Source organism: Miniopterus natalensis, chromosome 7 (genome assembly GCF_054644295.1).
Source record: "Miniopterus natalensis isolate mMinNat1 chromosome 7, mMinNat1.hap1, whole genome shotgun sequence".
NCBI lineage: Eukaryota > Metazoa > Chordata > Mammalia > Chiroptera > Miniopteridae > Miniopterus > Miniopterus natalensis.
Genome location: NC_142087.1, coordinates 67,832,579 through 67,855,429, shown reverse-complemented (window position 1 = coordinate 67,855,429; position 22,851 = coordinate 67,832,579).

The window sequence follows — 22,851 nt, the reverse complement described above, 5'->3', positions numbered from 1 at the left end:
TTTTCCTTGCGATTCTTCAGAGATAGCAATATGTCAGCAGCCTCCGCAGAGGCTGAAAGGAAATGAATCAGTGCGAGAAAGTGACGGGTACCATCGGTGCTGAATGGTGAAAAGGACTCCGGAACAGTATCTTCATTGATTTTTTTCTGTAATTGACACAGCATCTTGGTTTGCCTTCGGGCTTCAGAAGGAGAAAACGGGGAGTCCCTGTACACAGCTTCCTTGGGTTGGAATTGAATAAAAAAAATTTCCCCGAATGAGCTGCTTTCCCTCCGTTCCTCTTTCCCTTTGTGCCTTCTCTCTACTGTCTCCCTCCTTTCTGTTTCCCTCATTTCTTCCTCCCTCCTCTCCCCATCCCTCCCAGTGTCCAGTGTCTCTCCCCCTCCCACAGTTCCTTTTGTACAAATAAAAGCTTAGACAATACACTCCATAAGGTGGGGAACCAATTTTCTCTGGATGTGACATGACGGCCCTTGAGAAAGAAAAAAATAGCAGGTTCCATCTTTCATGTTGGCTTAAATCTCATTCAGTCCGAAGCTCAATATTTTTTTGTGTGGGAAAAAAAATGCACCCCTCGCAGTTGCCATATCTGAGAACTGTCCTCTGGGGTAGGATGCTGGGAGCAGACCTGGGGTCCCCCTCATAGGAGGTGGAAGGATCACCTCCTCACTTTACTGGTGGCCCCCGGCCTCAGGGCAGAGCCTGGTCCCCAGCTATGTTGCTGGTTACGGGTTTCATAGATGGGAAAAGCAGAGGTTAGCCAGGTGACTTTCAGGAGAGCCTCCTGAGATGAGTCAGGCCTGACAGCTGAGGTGGAGTCATTTCCCTCTTGAAGCTGGCCTGACAAGGCCTGGGAGAGAGGGTCGGAGTTCCTAAGCCAAAGGGAAGAGCTGCCTGCAGATTTATCAGCAGCGGCTTGGCCGTGCCCGAAGAAAACAAGATTTGGTGCCGGGGAAGGCAGATGGCCTGATAATCTCTCTCTGTAGCAGACATGCTCGCTCAGGTGTGCTCAGAGCGGAGGGAGAGCATTCGAGACATCCTAGCGTAGAGATGTTACATCAGACCAAAAACTAAGTCTTGGCACAGAAGACATTCAAAAAGTACTTAAACTGAAACGAACTTGAGGGGTTTTTGTTCGTTTTTAAGAGGTGGCTTCAAATTTGCCTTTGCGAAACATGCTCATTTAACAAATATTTATAAAGTTCCTGCAATGGGCCGGACACTGTGTTTTATGTTGTGAATGTAATGGTCAGCAACAAATCAGACGGAATGTCCTCTTTTACAAGACAATATGAAACTACCAGTGTGGTAGGTGCTGTGGAGGAGAGGGGGTGGGGTCCCCAGAGGGATACAGAGGGAGGTCAGAAAGCAGTTCTCTAAGGAAGTGGTGCCCCTGTGCTGGGGGTTGAAATCTGCAGGAAGAGTAGGAGGAAATAAGGGGGAGGGAGTGGGGGAATGTCCAAGGAAAAAGAGGCATGTACAAAGGTCCTGGGGCATGGCAGCCTCGAGGAAGTAAAAGCCAACTCGTACAGGGCTGAGAGTGAGAGAATTGTTAGAGTAAAGTTGTAGAGTGGGGTCCAGGCTTTGTTAAGGCTTTTGGTCTGTATCTCAAAACATTTGGAGGGATGTTTTTTTTTAAGTAGCCCATGTGCAGTAGTCCAGGCAATATATGGTATTGACTGGGATTAGGGTGGAGGTGCAGCAAAGAGGATGGAGTCCACAGATACTTTTAAGAGAAACTCAACTGTATTTGGTGATGAGCTGAATGCGAATGGTGAGTGAGAGGAAAGAGTCAATGGCTCCTGGGCTTTTGGCTCGAGCAACCATCTGGATGGATGGTGGTGGTGGCATTAGCTAATGGGGAGAACCATGGAGAAGGAGCACATTTGGGATGGGTGTGAATTTGGTATTAATCATGTTGAATTTTAAGTGTCTTAAAAAATCTAAATGGAGAGTCAGGTTAACTTTTCCAAATTCTTCATGGGAAGTTCTCCTTGCTACTGAGTGAGAGCTACTACCATATACAAATTCATTTGGCCCCCATAAGACATAGGTAGGTAGAGCAAGTATTATCATTCTCACCTTTAGATGAGAAAACTGAAGCTCAGAATGGTTAAGTTGCTTGCCTAAGGTCACACAGCCAGAAGGTGTAGAATTGGGGTCAGTTTAATTCTTTGACTCCTAGTGTAGGCCCCCTTCACCGCACTGCTTTCTAGTTAAGGCATATCAACAAAGATGGACTTCTTGGCACTGTGACAAACTGCTAGAGGATATTTTGGAAGATGGGGACTTCTGCCTAGGTGGCCACATAGTCTGCCTACAGATGAGGTTGATGCCACAGAACATCCTAAGTGCTAGTGACAGACGCTGATTGTGTCAAAACGCTATCACAAAACGCTTTACCATGTGGTCATGGTTCCAGGGGTCAGATATCACATTCGAGATGCAAAATTCAACTAAGAGGACTAACATTTATTGTTGATACATTTATTCTCACAACAGCTCTGTGATATGATCCCCGTTTTATGGAGAAGTTAACTGAGGGACCTTAATATAAGTTGTATGCCCAAGGTGACTCACCCAGAAAGTGGCCAAACTGAGATCGAAACTCAGGTTGGTCTAGTGGTGAGTCTGTGCTCATTGAATAGAAGCCTCACTGGGTCCTCATGGGATGAGGGGCTGAACCAGATGGCCTTGAAAGGACCTTCTGACGCTCTCATTAAAGGTACGAATCATGAAAACACTGTTAGGGGGAAAAATAACACCAAACATGATCCTAATGTGAACAGTCTGTTGCTTTATGTTATTTTTCCCTTAATACAAGGGTCACCTCTGTAGATGTGTGGAATACTAATGCCCATTTTTGCCTGATCTTATAAAAAAAAAATCAAGCTCCCAATAAAGCAATAAAACAATTCTTATGGAGCTGTCATAGCAGGAGAAATTGTTCTATTCTGCTCATTTTTCCATTCTAGCAGTCTGCTTTTAGCTTGGGAGGAAGATATAATTTGCTAGGGAAGATTTACAAGTGGAAAAGATTTAGAAGTGGCTTAAGAAACCAAAAACAGGACAGGTATCGGGCACCCCTTTTGGATAGGGGAGTTTTCCTCGCCTCCTTTATCTTACTCTTGTGACTTCCTCTGTCCTTTGCTTTTATCTGAATGTGTCTCCCTGTCCCCCTAATCTCCCTCCCCCTAGATGTGCTCAGTGCCTTACATTAGTGGATTGCCACCTCAGCTACACTTCGGAATTGCCTGTGGGGACTTAACAAATACACAGATACTGGGCAGCATCCCAGACCAATTAATTCAGAACCTTTGGCACTGTGGCTGGGTGATGCTAACGTCTCGCCAGGGTTGAGACCCACTGCCCCGGCCATGGCGTTTGTCCCCAAAAGCCTTCCTGGGATATTTGGGAAGGGCTAATATAGGAGGTAGGCATAGGGAGAGTAGCTAGTGAAGGTGACCAAGGCAGAGATTCAGAGAGATAGAAGGGACCTTTGTATGACTGATGATGGAGGAGATCTGTGCCAGCCTGGGGTGTGGGGGTGTGGTCGGTGACATCTCAAGGAGAGAGGAAGTGAGTGAGAGAGACTGGGGAGGAGGGAACCATTGGTGGTTCAGTTGGAGTGATTTTAAGGGTGTGGGGGGAAGGCAGTGATAGAAACCTACCTAAAAGTGATGAGGGATCAGAAGTTGAGAAAGCAGGAATAGGGAGTGTATCTTTCTCTTTCAAGGCAGTTGGTGGCCAAAGGAAAGAATTCTAGAAGCAGTAGCATGTTGTGGACAAGTGAAGGAACAACTTTTTATTAAAATGGGGAACTTGAACATGTTTGTGTGTTGAAGTCAAGCACCAGCAAGGAGGGACAGAGAGGTGGAAGTGATCAACAAAGCTTCCATGTTCTTCCCAGGTTGGGATCTGACTTACTTTCAATCTTGTTACAAATCTTTGTGCTTCAGTTTCCATATCTGTAAAATGGGGGCAATGACAGGAACAGCTGCTTCAAAGGACTCTGCGAGCCGAGAGTGCCTGGCACATAGCGAGCTCGGTATGATACGTGCTTGCTGTTGTCATCTCCCCCCTTCTCCTTCCTCCCCCGTTCCTTCTCCCTCCCCCTCCCCTCGCTAACCCCCATCACATTCTTTTAGCTGCACTATGTATCTATCCCTCTCTCTTTCCCAGACCACATCCACCTGGGAGCACAGCAGAGGAAGGTGTCACAGTGCTACAGGGCAGAGGATGGCAATTTAGCTCCTCTGCCTCTAACTCTGGCTTTTTTATTATTTCCTTTACAGTCTTTAATAGCCATGCTAATTTTGTCACAAAAATCTATACTTGGTCCTTGCAGCATATGGTGCAATGACAAAACTCTCTGTGTAGCAAAGTGAGGGGGAAGGCTCATTTCCACAACTTTTAATTTTTAAAAATGTGTTTTAAATGTGGGTAACAACACCTGCAACTCTTGTCTGGCTCTTAGTTCCTGATTCTGTCCCTGAGTGTGGGGCTGTGGAAAGAGCTCTGGGCTGGGCTTCAGACAACCTGGGTTTCTTCTTTTGTTCTGCCAGCAAGCAGCTGTGTGGCCTCAGGCGAGTGACTTCATGTCTCTGGGTCCAGATGATTTCCTATGAGGGCACTGAACCACTGCCATTTTTTGGCCTTCCTGAGGCTACTGCCCACTATTGCCATCCATCTGTGATTAAGATCAGGGGCCTTACATCTACCCACCAGAGGTTGCTCAGAAGGCCAATGTTGCTGGTCATGAAAGAAAGCCATTGAGGAAAGGCAGGGCAGGGTTTGTAGGGGATCATAGAAGGCCTGTCTAAATCTCTAGTAGGCCCCCATTCTCATCAGGGAAATCCATTATTCACACCTGATTCCCTTTGTTTCAAAGACAAGGTCTGCAGGAAGGCATCCTATTTCAAGTCTGTCACATCTCAGCATGAATAAATGTCAGATGATTCTCTGAGAGTACCAGGGCCTTGACGGGAAGGTACACAGAGTGGAGAGGGTAGCAGATCACTGAGAAGGGAGAAGAGGGCAAAGGATTCTCTCATTTCACACCTGGTGTGTGTGTGTTGGGGGATGGGGAATGGCACATCTGTTAGCTATGCTGTAACAATAACTATCTTTCATTACCGTTCTAAGTAGTGTAGCGTAGTAGTTCAGAATGAACTTTAGCTCTGGATAGAACTGGTTACTATCCTCAATTTACAGACCAAGAAGCTAAAGTTCAGAGAAGTTATGTGACTTATGGAAAGTCACACAGTGAATTAATGTCAGAGCTGGGATGCAAATCCAAGTGAGCTGGCTCCAGTCTGTACTCTTAGCTGTTATGCCTTGTTGCCTCCCTAAAGTCTTGTCATTGATCTCATGTCACCCTTCTCCACCATCTACTTCTCCATGTTTTAGTCATTCATTAATCCTAGAGAGTCATCCCCCTCCTTCCTTGAAGATTTTACCTTCTGGCTGGCTGTTACTCTTGCTGATAAAATTCCTGCCATAAATCTTGGTAAATGGTCCTTTCTTACCTTATCCTACCTGCTTCTTGACCTCCTCATTCCAATTCATCTCACCATCCACTCTACCATCCTCCCAAGTCATACCTTTGACTGTTATTACCAATCGCCAGTCCCTTAATTCTAGTCGTCTCACTTTGTAACCCCCGCATCACAACTATCCAGTTTACTTTCCCTGATCCCCAAATCTAATAACTAATCCTTTCGTAGTACCTGCAGTTGACTGAGCCTATCCCCTTTTCACTGTCCTTCATCTCCCCCCACCATAGCCTCCCTTCTTCCTTACCCACTTTAATTATCATAGCCCATAATTATATTTACATTCTTTCTCAGATTTCCAACTCTGGTTAAATTCAATGTCCCCTGTACCCACAGAGCTAAGAATGGGACCAGAGAAATGCACACGGCCACACTGGCTAGTCTCACCGTGAATTCATGACACTAACTTCCATGGGCAATTCTACTGCATCTCTCAGGTTATCCAAAAATCTCATATTTGACTGAGTTCTACTTTCTTTTTCCTCCAGCCTTTCCCATATTTACTCTCAATTGATGATCTTGTCTTGCGATCTCGCTGAGAAGATAGAAGCATCGGAAGAGAACTCGCACACACATCTGCTACCAAATTCACTCCCCACCTTCATATGTGCTCTCTGTTAAAATCAAATACAAGATGGAGACCAGATTTAAAAAATCTCTGAGGAGACAAAAACATTTAAGCCACATAAGCAAAACTAAATTTAACTTATGAACATAAATGAAGTTAACTTGTTATTTCTTGTAAATGCCCGTAATCATCATAAAAGAAACTTGGTCATCTTCCTAAAATGGTAGAGATACTCACTTCTAACCAAGCCCCTACCATCCTGGAACCCATATTGTAATAATTAATCATTGTAAAGGTTAAACAGTTTCCTCATTTTCACTTTATAAGCCCCCCTATAATGTCATGCCTCTGAGTTTCATATCAGTTTTGAACTTGATAACTCCTAGTTTGTGAACTGTGCTTACATGCACAATAAACTCTTACTAAATACTATTTTATTGATCTAATGGTTTAAATTTTTATATTTTTGATAGTTTCTGGTGTCATAAGTGGGATCCCCCCTGCAAAAAAAGACTCCCATTAACTCCAAGGCTGGTGAGCATGCAGGTAGTAGTACCCACAGAGCCCATTGCGTTCACTGCCTTCTTGACAATTATAGAGTTTGAGGGTAGGTCTCTCTTGGATCCCAGCGCTGCTCCCTTAGTATTTGGAACTATCCCACTTTATACCTGTCTTTTGTTTGTGGAAACTTCTTAGTAAGTAACCTTAATTTTTTAAAAAAATGAGAAAACAGAAGTTCCCATTTGGGCATGTATTCACAATAATTCCAATTCTAATTCCAAAAAGGATCAGGAAAAGGCTGGTCCCTATATTACTTGTGTTTACCCATTGACAGCTTTGAGGCCAGGAGCCATATCTTAAGTGGTGCCCACTGTACAGTTGGTGCTCAGGGAACCTGTAAAAAATGAATAAATTATTCAAAACGGTGTCATTGTCAGGGAGCTAGAGAACATGGGGACTTTGGGTGTTCATTTAAAAGGAAGTGTTGGGGTTTGGGGGGAAACGCTTTGTGAAGTATATGATTGTCTAACCACTATGCTGTACACCTGAAACTAATACACAATAATATTGAATGTAAATTGTAATTGAAAAGTAAAATTTAAATTAAAAAAAAAAAGGAGTGTTGGGATGCAGAGGCATTGTCTCTCTGAAGCTGGTTTTGGGGAGAGGTGGTTACAGGTCTAAAGGCATTTTTAAAAGCCTATTTTTATCCAGAGCCTGCTTGTGTGCTGGGGTGTGAAATGATGAATGTATTATCAGCAGGGCCTTCGATGGGTCCGTGTGATTTGATGTGGCCAGAAACGGGTTCCTTCTTCACACAGTCTCTGGGGGCAGCAAGACCAATAGGACCACCTACTACTCTAATGATCTACACATCCTCCCCCCAATTAATGCAGGAGATGATTTTTGTCTTTTAAAAAATACAGTCTCAGCTTGCTCTAAATGTGCAGTGTCCAGAATGGTAGTCACATAAGACTATTAGCTTGGAAATGTGACCAGTCCATATTGAGATGTGCAGTGAGTATACAATAACCACCAACTATTTAAGACTTGGTACAAAGAAAAGAGTGTAAAATCCCTCATCAGTGATTTTTATATTGATTACACAATGCAATGAAAATATTATAGACATACTGGGTTAAATAACAAATTTAAATTATAGTTATTATTCTTATCATTTTAAATGTGGCTGCATAAAATTTAAAATTACACATGTGGCTAACATTGTATTTCTGTTGGACTATGAGGGGCCCATTATTAGTATGCTTGTATTTTATTTAGGTCAAGGAAGTTGTAAGATCTGAATAGGTAGAGAGGAGAATGGGATCCTGCATGGGCAAAATGCCGATAGCTGACACCACAAGGTTCATTTAGCAAAGGATGGTGGACCAGTTGGCCACAAACTCACCTCTAGGTTTCCCTGCATTTGATCTTGTTCTCTGAAGACTCGGGTGTCAGTTTCACCATCGTTTCAAAGTGCTGGTAAAGAAAGCACAATGACTATTCTGCGGCTGTGTTCTATTACTGAGAACTTGCTACGGGCCTTGGGCTGTACTGATTACTTGATCTACATTTGTACTAATGAAGTAGGCACCTGGCTATCCCCATTTTACAAATAAGCAGAGTAGACAGATGGTGCACAGAAAGATCAAGATGGTGCAAGTTACAGGAGATGGGGAGTGAGGGTAGGGAGTAGTCACAGGTGTTGCCCCAGTTCCTGGCATGACAAGTAGGGGAATGCTGGGCCCATATCCTGGTTGGGATGGCAGGAGGGACTGGTTTCCCTAGTGCCCTCCCAGCAGATGCCTGGCAGAATGTCCGATGTGCAGCATGTGCTCGTTAAACATTTGTCAGTTCACCATCTGAGCCTTCTCCCTTCCCCTCACTTTAATCATGCTCCTTCCTTGTTCCCATCACCTCTTCCCACGAAAATGCCTACGTTGCATGGTGGACAAAGGATAAGGATCGTTGTTAGAGTCAGATGGACCCAGGTTTGGAGGCAAGTCCTGCTCCTGACTGGCTGAGTATCTGGGAGGAAGGCGAGGCTCAGTTCCTCATAAGATGGGGAACCGCCACCCACCACACAGGCTGTAATGGGGACTTAATGACATGTTGAATGTAGGGAAGCTCCGGGTGCTATTAAATATTGGCTAACATCATTATTCATCATCTTCTTGTGGCTCACCTCCGCTGCCTCTCTATTTTCCTGGTCTCAGTTGCTGGAGGAGTGGAGACCGACAGATGGGGGGACTAGGGATTAGATGCGAGCAACTTCCATGCTGAGGTCCACCCCGACCTCCACCTCAGGCCAGTGCACTTTTACTCCACCTGTAAACTCCTTGGAATATGAAAAGAGCCGGTCTCTTCTGGTGTAGAAAAAGATTTTTTCATAAGGATTGTCTTTCTATAAATATTTTGAGGCTTGTTTTTTGTTTGTTTTTTTCTTTTAAATGTATGTGTAATTAGCAAGTTTGGGCAGCCGCCCTTTGGAAGCTGGTGATCTGCTTTGCAGGTGCAGGTAGCAAGTAGACAGAAGAAACCATGTCAGCAACATAGTTTCAAGTGTGATCTTCTTCTGGCTGTCTTTATCATGGTCCTATGACCAGCCACGTGCCATAGGTCAGGGATGCCGACTGAGACACTTTGTTCCATTAGAGGTGGAGGGCACAAGCTGGGGTGGCGCTCAGCCTAGGGCTCGCACACTGAATTTCAGTTCCAGCTCAAGCTTTCATGCATGATGTGGCTTTGGGCAAGTCCCTTTTCTTCAATGGGTCTTGGTGGCCTTATCTGTGTAACCCGGGGGTGGTTGGGTCTGATGGTCTCAGCTCTTGAGACCCCTGATTAGAACCACAGAGGCAGGGACTGCACCCTCCTTATTTGTAACTCCATCCCTCGTGCCTTGCGTGGTGTCTAGCATACAGTAAGAGCACTTACTGTATGCTAGACACCACGCAAGGCACCCAGGGCAGTTTCAGCTGTGACCATCTGCTCAACAGCTTCTGCTGATTCTAAAACATCTGGGAGAGCTGGATAAGAAGGGCATTTAATAGCTACATGAGTTGCTTTGGGTAAGCTGAAGGGTTTTTACCATTTTTCATCTTTTTCATCCCTATGCTATGCACATACTACACACAGCATAAAATAATACAAAGAGGTGTAATAGTAAAACTGCTCAATTGATCAAAAACTACTGGGTATATTGAAAATGATGAATAGAACGTACATATTTACTTTATGATTATGTTTAGTAAAAAAAAAAAAAAAAAGTACATATTCTGGTTCAAGAGAAAGAGCCCAGGACCTGCTTAATGCATTGCATCAGTTCTATAGATGGAACCTCTAATGTCGAAGCTGAATTGTCATGGGCTGTGATGATTTGGTTGGCAGACCTGAGAGAGATTTCCTTCTCAGCAGCTTTCAGACTCCTCTCAACGTGCTTGCCCCTGGAGGTGGGCAGGATCAGCTGAGGGGACCCACAGACTTTATTTGTGAAGTTCATTACTCTAATCCCTTAACTAAACCTGTTCCTGCAGACCATTCCTGAGGCCGTTGGGTAGACAGTGAGCTGTGGAATTCTCTTCTCTAAGAGGGAAGGATGCACGCCAGAGCATTCGGCCCAGGGAGGGACTCAGTGTGCTCGGTGCCCTTTGAGTAATAGTCATTAATAATTTAGGATTGAAGGCACATTGTATTCAAAGCACAAAATGAGGACCCTGTGCCTGAAATTATGAGCTGACTCATGTGTGGTCAGGATGGCAGGTTGGGTGCTGATCTCAGACCTTGTAAACGGACAGGCATAACTCAGCACCTGGGAGCAGATGCAACAAGGCCTTGGCCTGAGGAAGAACTGCAGGATGGGACCCCCAAGCTCATAGGTTTCTCCAGGGTTTTCTCTCCCTCCTTCCTTCATGCTTCCCCACTTTTCTCCATCAATCTCCCTCCCCCTCCCCGTCCCCTCTCCCCTCCCTCCCCCTCTCCCCCCCTTCCTTCCCCTCCTCTCCTCCTTCCTTCCCTCCCTTCTTTCCCCCTTCCCTTTCCCTCTCCCTCTCCTGTTCCCTCTTCCTCCCACCCCACCCCCTCATGCATGCACACGCACACACACGCTTCTGTACACACACACACACACACACACACACACACACACACACTTCGAACCACTCTGAAGACTTGCACAAACCAGAGCAGTGAGATACACAGGTACAAAGAAATCACACAAATGGGAGGGACTTCATCCCAATAGGACAGTTCTCATCCTAACCGTCTGAGTTTACTTTCAATTTACAGTCTTTGTCACATTTCATCCTTTCTGTTTCCTAAAATGCTCCCTTCCAAGAGCCCAAGAGGGATTGCTTCCCTTCTTCCTCTCCCAGCTCCGGGGGTGTGCTCTGGGCGGTGCTAGCACAGGGCTGGCTGCCAGTGCCCAGGGCTCCTGGAGGACAGTGTCATTCTGCCTCAGGCAGCTGGAAGGCCGGAGCAGTGGGGCTGCAAGAGACTGCTCGTTCTGAGTATAAACAGGTCCCTGCACCGGACATTGGATGGAGACTTAGAGGGGGAAAAAAGGCTGGAGCTGTGTGATTTTCCGTTTAGTTACAAACAAGATGTACAGAAAAATGCCTGAATGCACCAGGAGAGTCAGGGTGGATTTGTGGGGCTAGGATTGGGCTTTGAGTCTGAGGATGGGAATTAGGGTCCTGCTGGCTCTCACACTAGCAGCCTAGGTGGCCTTGAACCAGGCCTGTCACCTCAGCTTCCTCATCACCCAGTGAGACGGGTGGTCCAGATCGTGCCCCTCCCCTTGAGAAATGCTCTGTGAGAACTGGGCTCCAGGATTAAGGCAGCTGGAAGTGCAGCTCACTGTAGCAACAGCTGCCACTTCAATAGCACTTGGTTTTGGTCTCAAAACATATTAACATATTCAGTCCTTGCAGACAACCCTGTGAAGCAGGTGCTGTTGTTATTCTTATTTTGCAGATGAGGAACAGAGAGGTTAAGTGATGTGCCCAAGGTCACACAGCCAGTAAGGGGCAGAGCTGGGGCTCAAGTCTTACCTCTGATCCTCTGTTGTTAACCACTGTGCTACTCTATGCACATTGAGATAGTCAGGCAGGGCTCTGAGTTCTGCAGTAACGAACCAGTTTAACTTTGTTTAAGCTGGTAGTTCCCAAACTGATTTAGCCCCCAGGAAGCATCAGAGTATGATGACTGAAAGCACAGACTGGGGTCAGACATGGCTGAGTTCAGTTTTCTTCAACTTCAACTGCAGTGACCTTGAGCAGTGCTCAACCTCTCTGAACGCCAGTGTCCTCACCTATAACATGGGGATAGAGGTGATCATGATGATCATGATGATAGGGTTGCTGGGAGGATTCAAGGAACCAATGCATGAAAAACTCTTTGCATAGTGCTTGGCATATTGTATGGATGCCAACGTTTTCTGTAGACTGAGATAGACAGATAGACATATATTAGAAATACATCTGTATGTTATATAGAGATAGATACATAGATATATACACACACACACACACACACATATTTTACTGAGTCTACAAAACTGACATTCCTGAAACACCTTTTGGGCAATATTAATCTAACAATCTCTAAGGTCCTCTTTTCTCTTCCCCCTATTTTGATTTCTGATTTTTAATTCTAAACTTCTTAAGATCTTATTGATGCATATGTGGGCTTCCTGTGTGGAAAGAGCTCAGGTGCACAGGATGTTACAGCTGGGAGTGCCTTAGAGACCATAGTGTCAAACTCACTTGGTTCACAAAGAGCTCAGGCATGGGGAGGTCTAGTGACTTGGCTAAAGCCACTGTCCGTGGTGCCATCATTGGAAAAACAATGTAGCCATACGGATCCAGAGAGTTATAGTATAGCACCTCATCCCCTCTCTTGATCTGGATGGGGCAGGACTTTAATCCCTATGGGCTTTTAGAGCAGGCTCCCACAGCCTCAGGGGTAGAGCACTCTGGGCTGGCTTTCTTGAAAACCTACTCATGAGGATCTCTTTAGCTAAGTTCCCCCTAGGGCCCTCTGTTTCAGCTGTTTCCGGTCTCTCTTTGATTTGTTTTAGGAATGTGAACATTTTCTAAGATCCAAGTAATGTTTAGGGAAGGGGTTGCAAACTCCTTGGCTTTCCTGGCCAAGGATATTGCAAAGATGGGTGTTGGGCCTATTTGAGACACTGTCGGTGGTCACTGCCATAGCCTCAGGGGAGCACAGCCCCTCCCTGAAGTCATTCCGGTCCCCACACTCCACAGTGCTGATTACCAGGGCCAGCATCTGCCTTGATTGCACTTTCTAGGCTTACGATTTGTCATCGTTGCCTGAAGAGTCTTAAAGCACCTTGCTGATGAAGCCTTTTCTCTCCTACCAACCTGGGCCTCAGGAGGTTCATGTCAGACTCTGGCCCCTCCAGTGGATGGTCTCCTGCAGTTTCACACCCTGCTATGTTGGGCCCACCTCTGCCCTTTGCCCTCTGGGGCTAACTTCCCAAAGCTTTGTGTCCCCCTTTTAGAGAGTTGTTTCTGCAAAGTGGATGACCCCTCAGAGACCATAGTTTTCACCCTTTTTCATCTAGGTGGGGCAGTGACCTGACTTTAGGTCAGTAAGATGTGGGAGGAGTGAGATAAGACACTTGCAGGCTCAGACTATATAAACCTTCATGTGATCCTTGCTTTCCTTTCCTCTGTTTGCTGGGTGGATGTCGAAGTGCTGAATACACAACTTCTGTTGTGTTAAGGTTCTGATGTTTCACTATTTTGTTGCTGTAGCTAGTGTTCCCCTAATACATATTCCTATTTCTTCCACTAGTGATATTCCCTGCCCCCCAACTCCAGCTCAAGGCTGCCTCTCGTCTGAATCCTCCTGGCCCCACTGATCTCAGGGTGCGCTCTCCTCTGCATTCTGTGCCTCGCGTTGTCACACTCAGGCAGTTCCCACTTTGCTGCACAGGGGCTCGTGGAGCTAATTGAAGAGGACAGGGACCTTGTTCTATACTCATTCTGCATCTCCCAAAATGCCTAGCGCCAAGCTCGGCAAACAGTAGGCACTCAATCAATACTTGTTGATCGATTTGAGAGAGGCTGGAATGATCCATATCAAACCCAGGCATCATCTGGGAGCTTGCTGATTAAACAGATGAATCTTGCAGCCTTTCCTTAATGCCACCAACCCAGCCTTTGCTGAGGGGAGCCCCGTGTCTGAGCCTCCAGGCTGCAGAGCCCTCCTTGCTGGCCGGTTCCTGGCTGATTTCCCAGGATCCGAGGCCTCCAGGCCTCTCTTAAATGGCCAGAGCATCCATCAAATGACCTGTCGACTGAAGGTTATTCTTTGTTCTCTCTGCTCCTCCTGCTTAAAGAAAAAAAATCCACGGTAAACCCTGCTTTCTAAGTCTCCTGTTTCTCTACCTATCTGGGGAAAAGTGGCATAGTGGTATCTTCCAATTACTGTACTTGTATTTCAAAAATATGTATTTATGTTATAAGGTCTCATAGCAGTGCCATGACAAGGGGCCTGGGAAGCCCAGACCCAGGACTAGGGGTCGTGAACCTTAGTTAGCAGCATACTTTAAGCTGGTTTCTGCAGTAATGCTGCAGCCGCTGACAGGTTAGTGAAATGTTCAGCTAGACCAGGTAGTTGGCGTCGTAGTGATCAAAATATCTTAGCATCACTATTATACTTAGTCTTATTTATTTTATTTTTTCATTACTTTTTGTAGTACAAGTAATATCTGTCTAATGAAAAACAATGAGAAAACATGGAAACATAAAGAGAAAATTAGCATCACATGGATTTCTGTGAATCAAGGATAACTCGCTGAATATTTGCTGTACATCTTTCCCAGACTTTCCAATGCCAAATATACATTTCTGGCATATATACACTCCACACATACTGTTCTATAACTTGATTTTTTACTTATCAATTTCTGCCTTAAATATAGAAAGTATATTTTTAACATTATATTATTCCATTTTATGGAAATGCATCATTTTTTCAGAAAATGATTGTTATCTGTTGTTGGATATTTAAATGTTTTTCTGGCTCTGGCTGGTGGGGCTCAGTGGTTAGAGCATCAGCCAGTTCACTGAAGGGTCAAGGGTTTGATTCCTGGTCAAGGGCATGTACCTGGGTTGCAGGTTCGATCCCTGGCCCCGGTTGGAGCTCGTGTTGGAGGCAACAGATCGATGTGTCTCTCTCACATCAATGTTTCTCTCTCTCTCTCTCACTCTACCCCTCTCCCTTCTACTCTCTCTAAAAATCAGTGGAAAAAATATCCTCAGGTGAGAATTAACAAAAATAATAAAAAAATGGTTTTCTGTTTGTTTTGTTTTGCTATTATAAATTCTTTGGTGGACCTTCTTATATATAAACATTTTCATGCTTGTGTGATTATTTCCTTAGGATATATCCATAAAAGCGGAATTATGAGGTAAAGGGGAGTGTAGATTTTACAGGTGTTTAATACCTATGGCCAGAAAGGCCACATCAGTTTACCCGCCCACCAGCATTACAGCTAGTTTTAATTTTATCCAGTCAAATTGATTTGTGTATGTGGGTAGCAACCAGAGAGGCCGAATGGGGAGAAAGAATTTAAACAGTTAATTTATTTCAAAGCTGTTTATCCTGGTACAGTCTGCTCTGGTTGAATTCTACTGCTTTTTAAAAGAGATCATTTTTTTTTTTTGCCAGATGCAAGGTTGCAAAGCATCTGAAATAGTACATTTGTGTGAGACTAAAGGACATGGGTTTGTTTTCAGCATAATGCAAATGGGCAAAAGCAGTGTGTTCTGGAAGCTGTGTTGTGGGGTGTGAGTGAGGGGAGGTGTACATATTCATCCTGTGGTTCGTAGCCTCCCCACAACTCAAGGGCAGATTGTTTCAATAGGAAACAGGAGAAATCTGCTTTTGAGATGCCCAGGGAAGAGAGAAAGCAAGGCGAAGTGTGGGCTGTTTTATCTTCCAGGAAGAATGCTGGAGCAGGAAAGAGCTGTATTCGGGGAACCTGGCTTTCTGGTGTGTGCAGGTGTATTAAAATTCTCCTTAATGTGTCAAAAAAATCTCTTTCAAAGTAAAAAATAGAAACTGGTAATATCTCCCCTGTCTCCTCCCTGCCGAGCTCAATTCTCTCGTCTGCCTTTTGACTCCCACACTGCCAGCTTGCTGGTGGCTGGTGAGAGGGTTGGTCAGCATCTGTGGTGGGCATAGATGCTTTGCTGCAGGGAGCACCTTTGCCCATGGAAAGACCCTTCATATTGCCTGAGGTCACATGTCCTGATTAGCGTGGCCCCCGAGGAAAGAAAGGTGTTGGCTTATATATGAACCCCTGAGTAGGACTGCTTCTGGAAGTGGGCACTAGCTGTCCTGTGGAGAAACAGGGGAAGGAGCTTCTGTTAAACCCTATACTGGAAGGTCCAATCAAGTTGTCCAGAATGTGGGTTTGTGATTCTCCAAAAAAAAGTTTGAGACAGTGTCATGCCAGGGGAAGAGAACTGAGTTGAGTCGGGATTCCTGGTTCTGCCAATGATGCTAGGGTGACAGTCATATGACTGCTCTGAATCTCAGAGTCTTAACATGTCAAATGGCAGTGATGGGGTTGTTTGTGAAGCTCAGATGGGCTAATCCTTCTAGGCTCGCCGACTCTGTGATGTATATTCCCTGAATTCCCTGGTAGAAGTTTTCTCTCCCATCATTCCCTGTTTGGTTCTCTCATAGTACATTGTTTGTATGGCTCTTATTATACTGGGTTTGTGTACTTACATAGTTTGTGTCCTTTGCTGGACTGGGATGTCAGGGTAATGCTGGTGGCCCTGACAAATAAAACCCTCCAGGTTTAAAGGCTTTGCCCAATAGAAGTGTACTTTTCAATTACTTGACTGATGAGCACCTACCTCCATGTAGGAATTCAGGGACCCAGATTGACTGATGAGCACCTCCATGTAGGAATTCAAGGACCCAGGTTCCACTATCTTGTGGTTCTGTCATCCCCTAGATCCTTGGAGTCATATACATCCAGCCAGAAAACATGGGATGAATGAAAAGAGAATGCTTCTTTAGCATCTTGACTTTTGAGTGACTTATGTTACTTCTGTTCACATTTCATTAGCGAGCACAGCCGCATGGCTCCAGCTAGACGCAAAGGTGGCTGGGAACCTACATGGCTGCGCAGTTGCACCAGATACAACTCTCTTCAAAGAAAGGGCAAGCCTGACTCTTTGGTGGACAGTTAACTGTCTCTTCTACATCTAAGATCTCCATGAGGGCAGATTTTGTATTTTCTATGTCTTAGCACCTGATAGTGTTCCTGGCACAGATGTTCATTCAGTCCAGTAGACTTGCATCATGTGCGCATTTAATTTTGGTAAATTTAGCTGCACAGGGAAAGAGAGGAAGAAAACCTTCAAAATAGTGCCTGTTGTTCTGTTTGCCAATCCTAGGCAGTGGATAGACAACTAGAGCAGGGTCTGCAAACTACAGGTGACAGGTCAAACCCTGCCCACTGCCTGGTTTTGTAAATGAAGTTTTATGGGAACACAACCATGTCCATTGATTTACATATTGTCTATGGCTGCTTTAATGCTACAATGTCAGAGTTGGATAGTTGTGACAGAGTCTGCAAAGCCTAAAATATTTACTATCTGGCCTTTTTCAGAAAAAGTTTGCTGACTCCTGCTCTACAGAAAGAGCATGAGATGAGAGACTTGAATCTGTTCTTTTGTCAGTTTCCATTCCCCTGAGCCCTCTTAGAGTGAGCATGTCATTGTGCCAATGTGATGATCAGCCTAGTGTTTAAAGACACATGTTTTTAATACAACATGGTATCTAAATGCAAACCAACTACTTTGTGAAGCACAGAGCGTGTATACAGTTTTTTATAGGTGAAGAAATTTTAAGGGCAATGTTTATCTTGCACACTTTCTTCAGAATTTACCGATTCTTATAAAATGTGACTCCACTGTGAAAGCATGTTGAATGACTGCGTAAGTGAGCATGACAACCCTTTGGAAAGTTAAAAGGATCCTACAAATCAGAGTATCACTGTTGCTTTCATTTCTCACTTATTGTATTTCAGGAAATAGAGAGACTGCTATCTGAATCCCAGGAGAATAACCTTTAACCCCGAGATGCTCATTAAAAGTTTATATTCTACTAGTTTTGTGATTGGTTGGCCCTCTCTCCTTCTTGGTTAGTTCATTGTCACAGAAAAGAACATTTTGTTTTTTGTTTTTTAGAATGGGTGGCAGCACTACAGACATCCTGACTGGCAAATAGTGGAAGAGGATTTGACATCTAAATACATGCCACAGTGGCACCCTGGGCATTAATGCATCTTACTGGCCTCTTTCCCTTCCTTTGCTCAATTTCCCACTCTCCTGCTGATGCTTACTGGGGCCACCTCCCAAATAAACTATTTTCACTCATATCCTTGCCTCAGAGTCTGCTTCTGGGGAAACTCAAACTAAGACAGCTTGTCCTTCTAAAAATTTATTTTGTTGCCCAAACTAACCGTTGAATGTGGACTTTTGAGGGTGGAGAAGAAAAAGAAAGTTGAAATTTTTTTCCAATTTTGGACTTTCCCAGTCTTTAAGCTTGCATATGATGAAACAAACAAACGAACAAAATCTATGGAAAAAAGGTTACAAAATCAGACATCCCCTAGTTTGGGGACACCTGTGAAGCACAGTTGTGTTATCATAGTTTGGAGAATTATAAAAATGATTTCTCCAATGAGAAAATCAGATTGCCTCTAATAATAGATATAGTCAACCAACAAGAGTTTTTAAAATTACTACAGGTAATCCTGATATATAGTCAGGACTGAGAGTCACTGCTCTATGTAGGTTTAATCCATGACATTAAAATAGCATCATATAGCTAGAGTTTATTGTCTGTTTCTGTGAGCCAGGAGATGTGCTAAGTCCTTTGCATTTGCTATTTCATCTAATTTAGACAGTAAGTTGTAGGACAGGATTTTTTGTTATCTGCATTTTACAGATAGTGGGCCTATACTGAGAGAAGTAAAGGGACTTGCCTGAGACTGCACAGTCCTTGATTTGTGTCTGAAATTCAGGCAGAAATTTAGTCTCGTGCCTTCATCAGGTACCATGTGTTCATGTACTTTCTCTCTCTTTCTTAGTCAAATTTTCCAAAGATTGATGTCATCAAAGGACCAGTTTTATTTTATTGATTAATTTATATTTAAAAATAAATCTGTTTTACTTCCTTTGCTCTACTTTTCTTGAAATTTTTGTTGTTTTTACTCTTCCTGATTTGTAAGTTGAGTTTGTTTAATTTCTATCTATCTTTTGTATTAATAACTTGTTTATTGCTATTCATTGGCTTTTGAGTACTACTTTGGCTGCGTCCCATAAATTTTGCCATTTAGTGCTTTCATTGTTGAGTTTTAAAGTTTTCAAGTGTCAAAAATCCAGAAATAGCAAAATTAAAAACACCAGATTAGTAAAGTGGTTTTTAGTAAGAATTTATCATGCATGTAAGAACAGTTCATGATCTGGGAACTTTTAATACTGATGTGAAACTTGGGGGGCGTGGTATTATCAATGGCTTATAAAGTGAAAATGAGGAACTTATTTAACCTTTACAATAATTGTTTATTACAGTGGGGGTTTCCAGATGACAGGAGATTGATTTAAAGAGATTTTCTCACATTATTTTAGGAAGATGATTAAAGTTTCTCTTATCATTATCAGAGGCATTTACAAGAAATAACCTAAATTGAGTTTTGCCTATGTTCATGAAATAAGCTAGATTTAGTTTTGCTTATATGGCTTAAATGGCTTTGTCTATTTGGGAGATTGTCAGGTCTGGTCCCTATTTGATTTTATTTAACAATTTTCCTCTATTGGTCATTCTTCTGGCAAACTAAGTGTTTGACCAATTAGTATAGCGTTACTCTCAGTTACCATTGTTGACAGCCAGGATGGAGAGTCACATAGTTGCTGCTACCAATTGACTAGTTGGGATAGAGGGTCATGTAGTTACTGTCATCATCGTTTGTGTAACTATCATTGAATTCTTCCAACTCTCTAATCCTAATGGATACTGTTTGACCTATGAGTGTCTGCTAAAAGGCATTTAAAACCCTTGAGAGGTTACAAAGCCATAGGGAAGTTAATATGATGACCATAAGGAAAATAATAGCCAAGAATTGAAGAATTTCTCAGAGCAGAGATTCCCAGGAGCCAAGATTTAACCAACTAAATAAATCAAATGGATTATATTTTGATTCAGGTTTTCTTAAATCAACCTTCATTTTTCTGGATAGTGTGTAATTGTGTTACAGTTTTTTTCTGAGTGATTTACATAGGCACAGCATGCTGAAATAGCAATCACATAGCCTCATGATTACTTGAGACAGAATCTACATGAAGATGTTTTATTTCAGGAGGCAGTGCTGCAGGTAAACTTCCACTTAAATTAGGTCTCTATGTGGTGTGAGCAGTTGAGTAATTTAATAAGCATTTCTATGGAACAAAAAAACGAAGGTTAATTGAGCAAATTTTAAACTCAGTTCTGAGTTTGGAGAGCAGCTAGTTGAGAAAATTTCTAGATTTGAGTTTGAAGCACCTTTAGATGAGGAATGAGGATAACAGTTTCAATTTGATGGAGTTTTCTGTTTGCAGTTGATCTTTGATGATATCATTAGGTATTCTGGTGAACTCCCCTGAGTGGCTCATATAGCAACAGGCATGAAGGTTGTCCATACATGATCTGTTGTAGTGGTTTCTCTGAGGCTTACAGGTAGATGGCAAAATCTCAAACACACTGAACAGGACTAGAATCTGATAATGGGTACACTATAGTTTTTCTATTAAAACATTTTTTTCTATAGTCATTCCATTTTTACCAAAGATAATTATGGGGAAATGAATTTGCATGTAAAATAAACTAGTTTTGTTAAACTTGGCTTGATTATTTATATAAATGTGGTAAGAATAATGATTCTTTGTATATTCTCAATTATGACATTCCAGTCAAAGCTTTGCTAATATCTCAAGGACTTTAGAAGTCAACCTTAGTTATCTAAAATTTCCTGGTAATAAGAAATCTCAGATCAGACCTTTAAGTCTCTTTAAGAGAAGAAGCGAAGCTAAGGGCTTGTTTGTTTCCTGTTACAAGGAGAACAGATTATTATTGAACTTATGTAGATACATATATTGTCCTGAAAAATGAGAATATTTAATAAGAGTTTCTGAATTCTGGAGAGATCAGGTCGGAGGAAAAGATAAAAAGTTTCAACCTTTTTTTCTGCAAAGGTATACTTTACCAAATTGCTGCAGGTTATAGATAGCTTAAAAGAAAGGAGCAAGAAGGGTCCTTCAAACCTGGAACAGAAAGTTTTAAAGAACCAGAAATGTTTTAAATGAAGTCATAAAAATTATAATCGTTTTCTAGACTTCATTCAGCATTGTGTAATTAATTCTTGTTTTGTTTGATCTCTAGGGCTTGCACTTTTATGAATCAATCAATTTTTCCATGAGAGTTCTAGAAATTTTTACCCTGTTTAGTGTTATGATCTAAAAGTTATCAGAAACCTGTATTCTAGAGCACTTTCCATGAATCTCTTTGAAGGTGAAGTATTTTTGCCTGTAGTTGATTGTCAGTGCTTTCAGAGAGGCATCAAGAGTTAAGTAAAGCAATAAATGTCTGTGAATGAGAAATGACTTAAAAATAGTCATAGTTAAAGTTTAGGTGAGAGTTCACTACAAATGATGCAATTGATAAATAAATTTGGTTACTTTTATGATACACAATTTTATAAAATAATAACGAATTGTGACTGATAACATTATATCAAAATATATCAGATTTTTAGGAATTTCATGTAATTTATGAATTACATTAATAATACATAGCCACATAAATATAACCTAAGGAGGTTAAATATATATATTTTAATATTCTCATTGATTTTGAGAGAGAGAGAGACATTGATCAGCTACCTCCTGCATGCCCCCCCGCCCCCCCATGGATAGAGCTCGAAACCCAGGCATGTGCCCTGACTGGGAATTGAACCAGTAACCCTTCAGTGCACGGAATGATGCCCAGCCAACTGAGTCACACCGCCCAGGCCAGAAGGTTGAATATTTTTATTTGATCATGTTTCCCTGCAATGTTTAACATATTGAATTAGCCTAAGTAAATTAACATTTCCCTTTTTACAAGCAGAGAGAGTAAAATCTTTTGAGATCTGACAGGGATTCCTTATAGTATCCCTGAATTAGCTCGAGGTCAAAAATACTTTATTCAGAATTTGTTTTTGGGATGTTTGTCAAAAATGTCTAAAATTTTAAAACACTTGATCAAGTAGAATCACGGGGTCACTTAGTTATCTATTCAGCCACAGTGTCAATTAAAAGATTTCAAGGGCAAATACAAAAAGTTATAGTTTAGAAAAAAAAACTCTTTTAAAATTGAAAATACTTAGTTTTTCTAAGTGATTAGACCTGAAAGAGACATGAAGCACAGGAAATTATATATATATGTTGTTAATCCTCACCTGGATATTTTTTCCATTGGTATTTAGAGAGAGTGAAAGGGAGGGAGGCATGGCGGGGGGAGGGAAGAGAAAAAAACATTGATTGGTTGCCTCCAGCAATCGGCCCAATCAGGCCAGGGATTGAACCTGCAACCCAGATGTGTGTCCTTGACTAGGAATCAAACCTGCGACCCTTCATTGCGCAGGCCAACGCTCTAACCCCTGAGTGTGCTGGCCAGGGTGAAGCACAGGAAATGTTTGATGAGATGCAGAATTTTTGTTTCCTAAGATTACACTAAAGGGAAAGAAAACTGTATATAATCTTTTATTAAGAGCAGACCAATAATCTAGGAAATTTAGTGATCTTACTAGAGAGAAAATTAAATCTAGTTTTGTATCAGTACATTATTGATTTTAAAAACTCTTAAATAAATCTATTCAATGTCAGCCAGAATTAACCTCATAACATATTCTCTCCCCGCAAACCTGTAATTTACTATAATCATTTAGGTTTTGTCTTACTCTTTTTCTTATTCTGGAACAACCAGTCATTTTATTTAGGAAGAAATTACTGTTTTTTTCTTTTAAGAAAAACACATCCTATATTCCTTGCATACTCTTCATATAAAAACACACCTCATTTTCTTCTCATACTTTGCATACAAAATTGTTTTTCTTCGCTATTGTTTCTAGTAGTTTTATTTTTACTTATTGATTAAAAA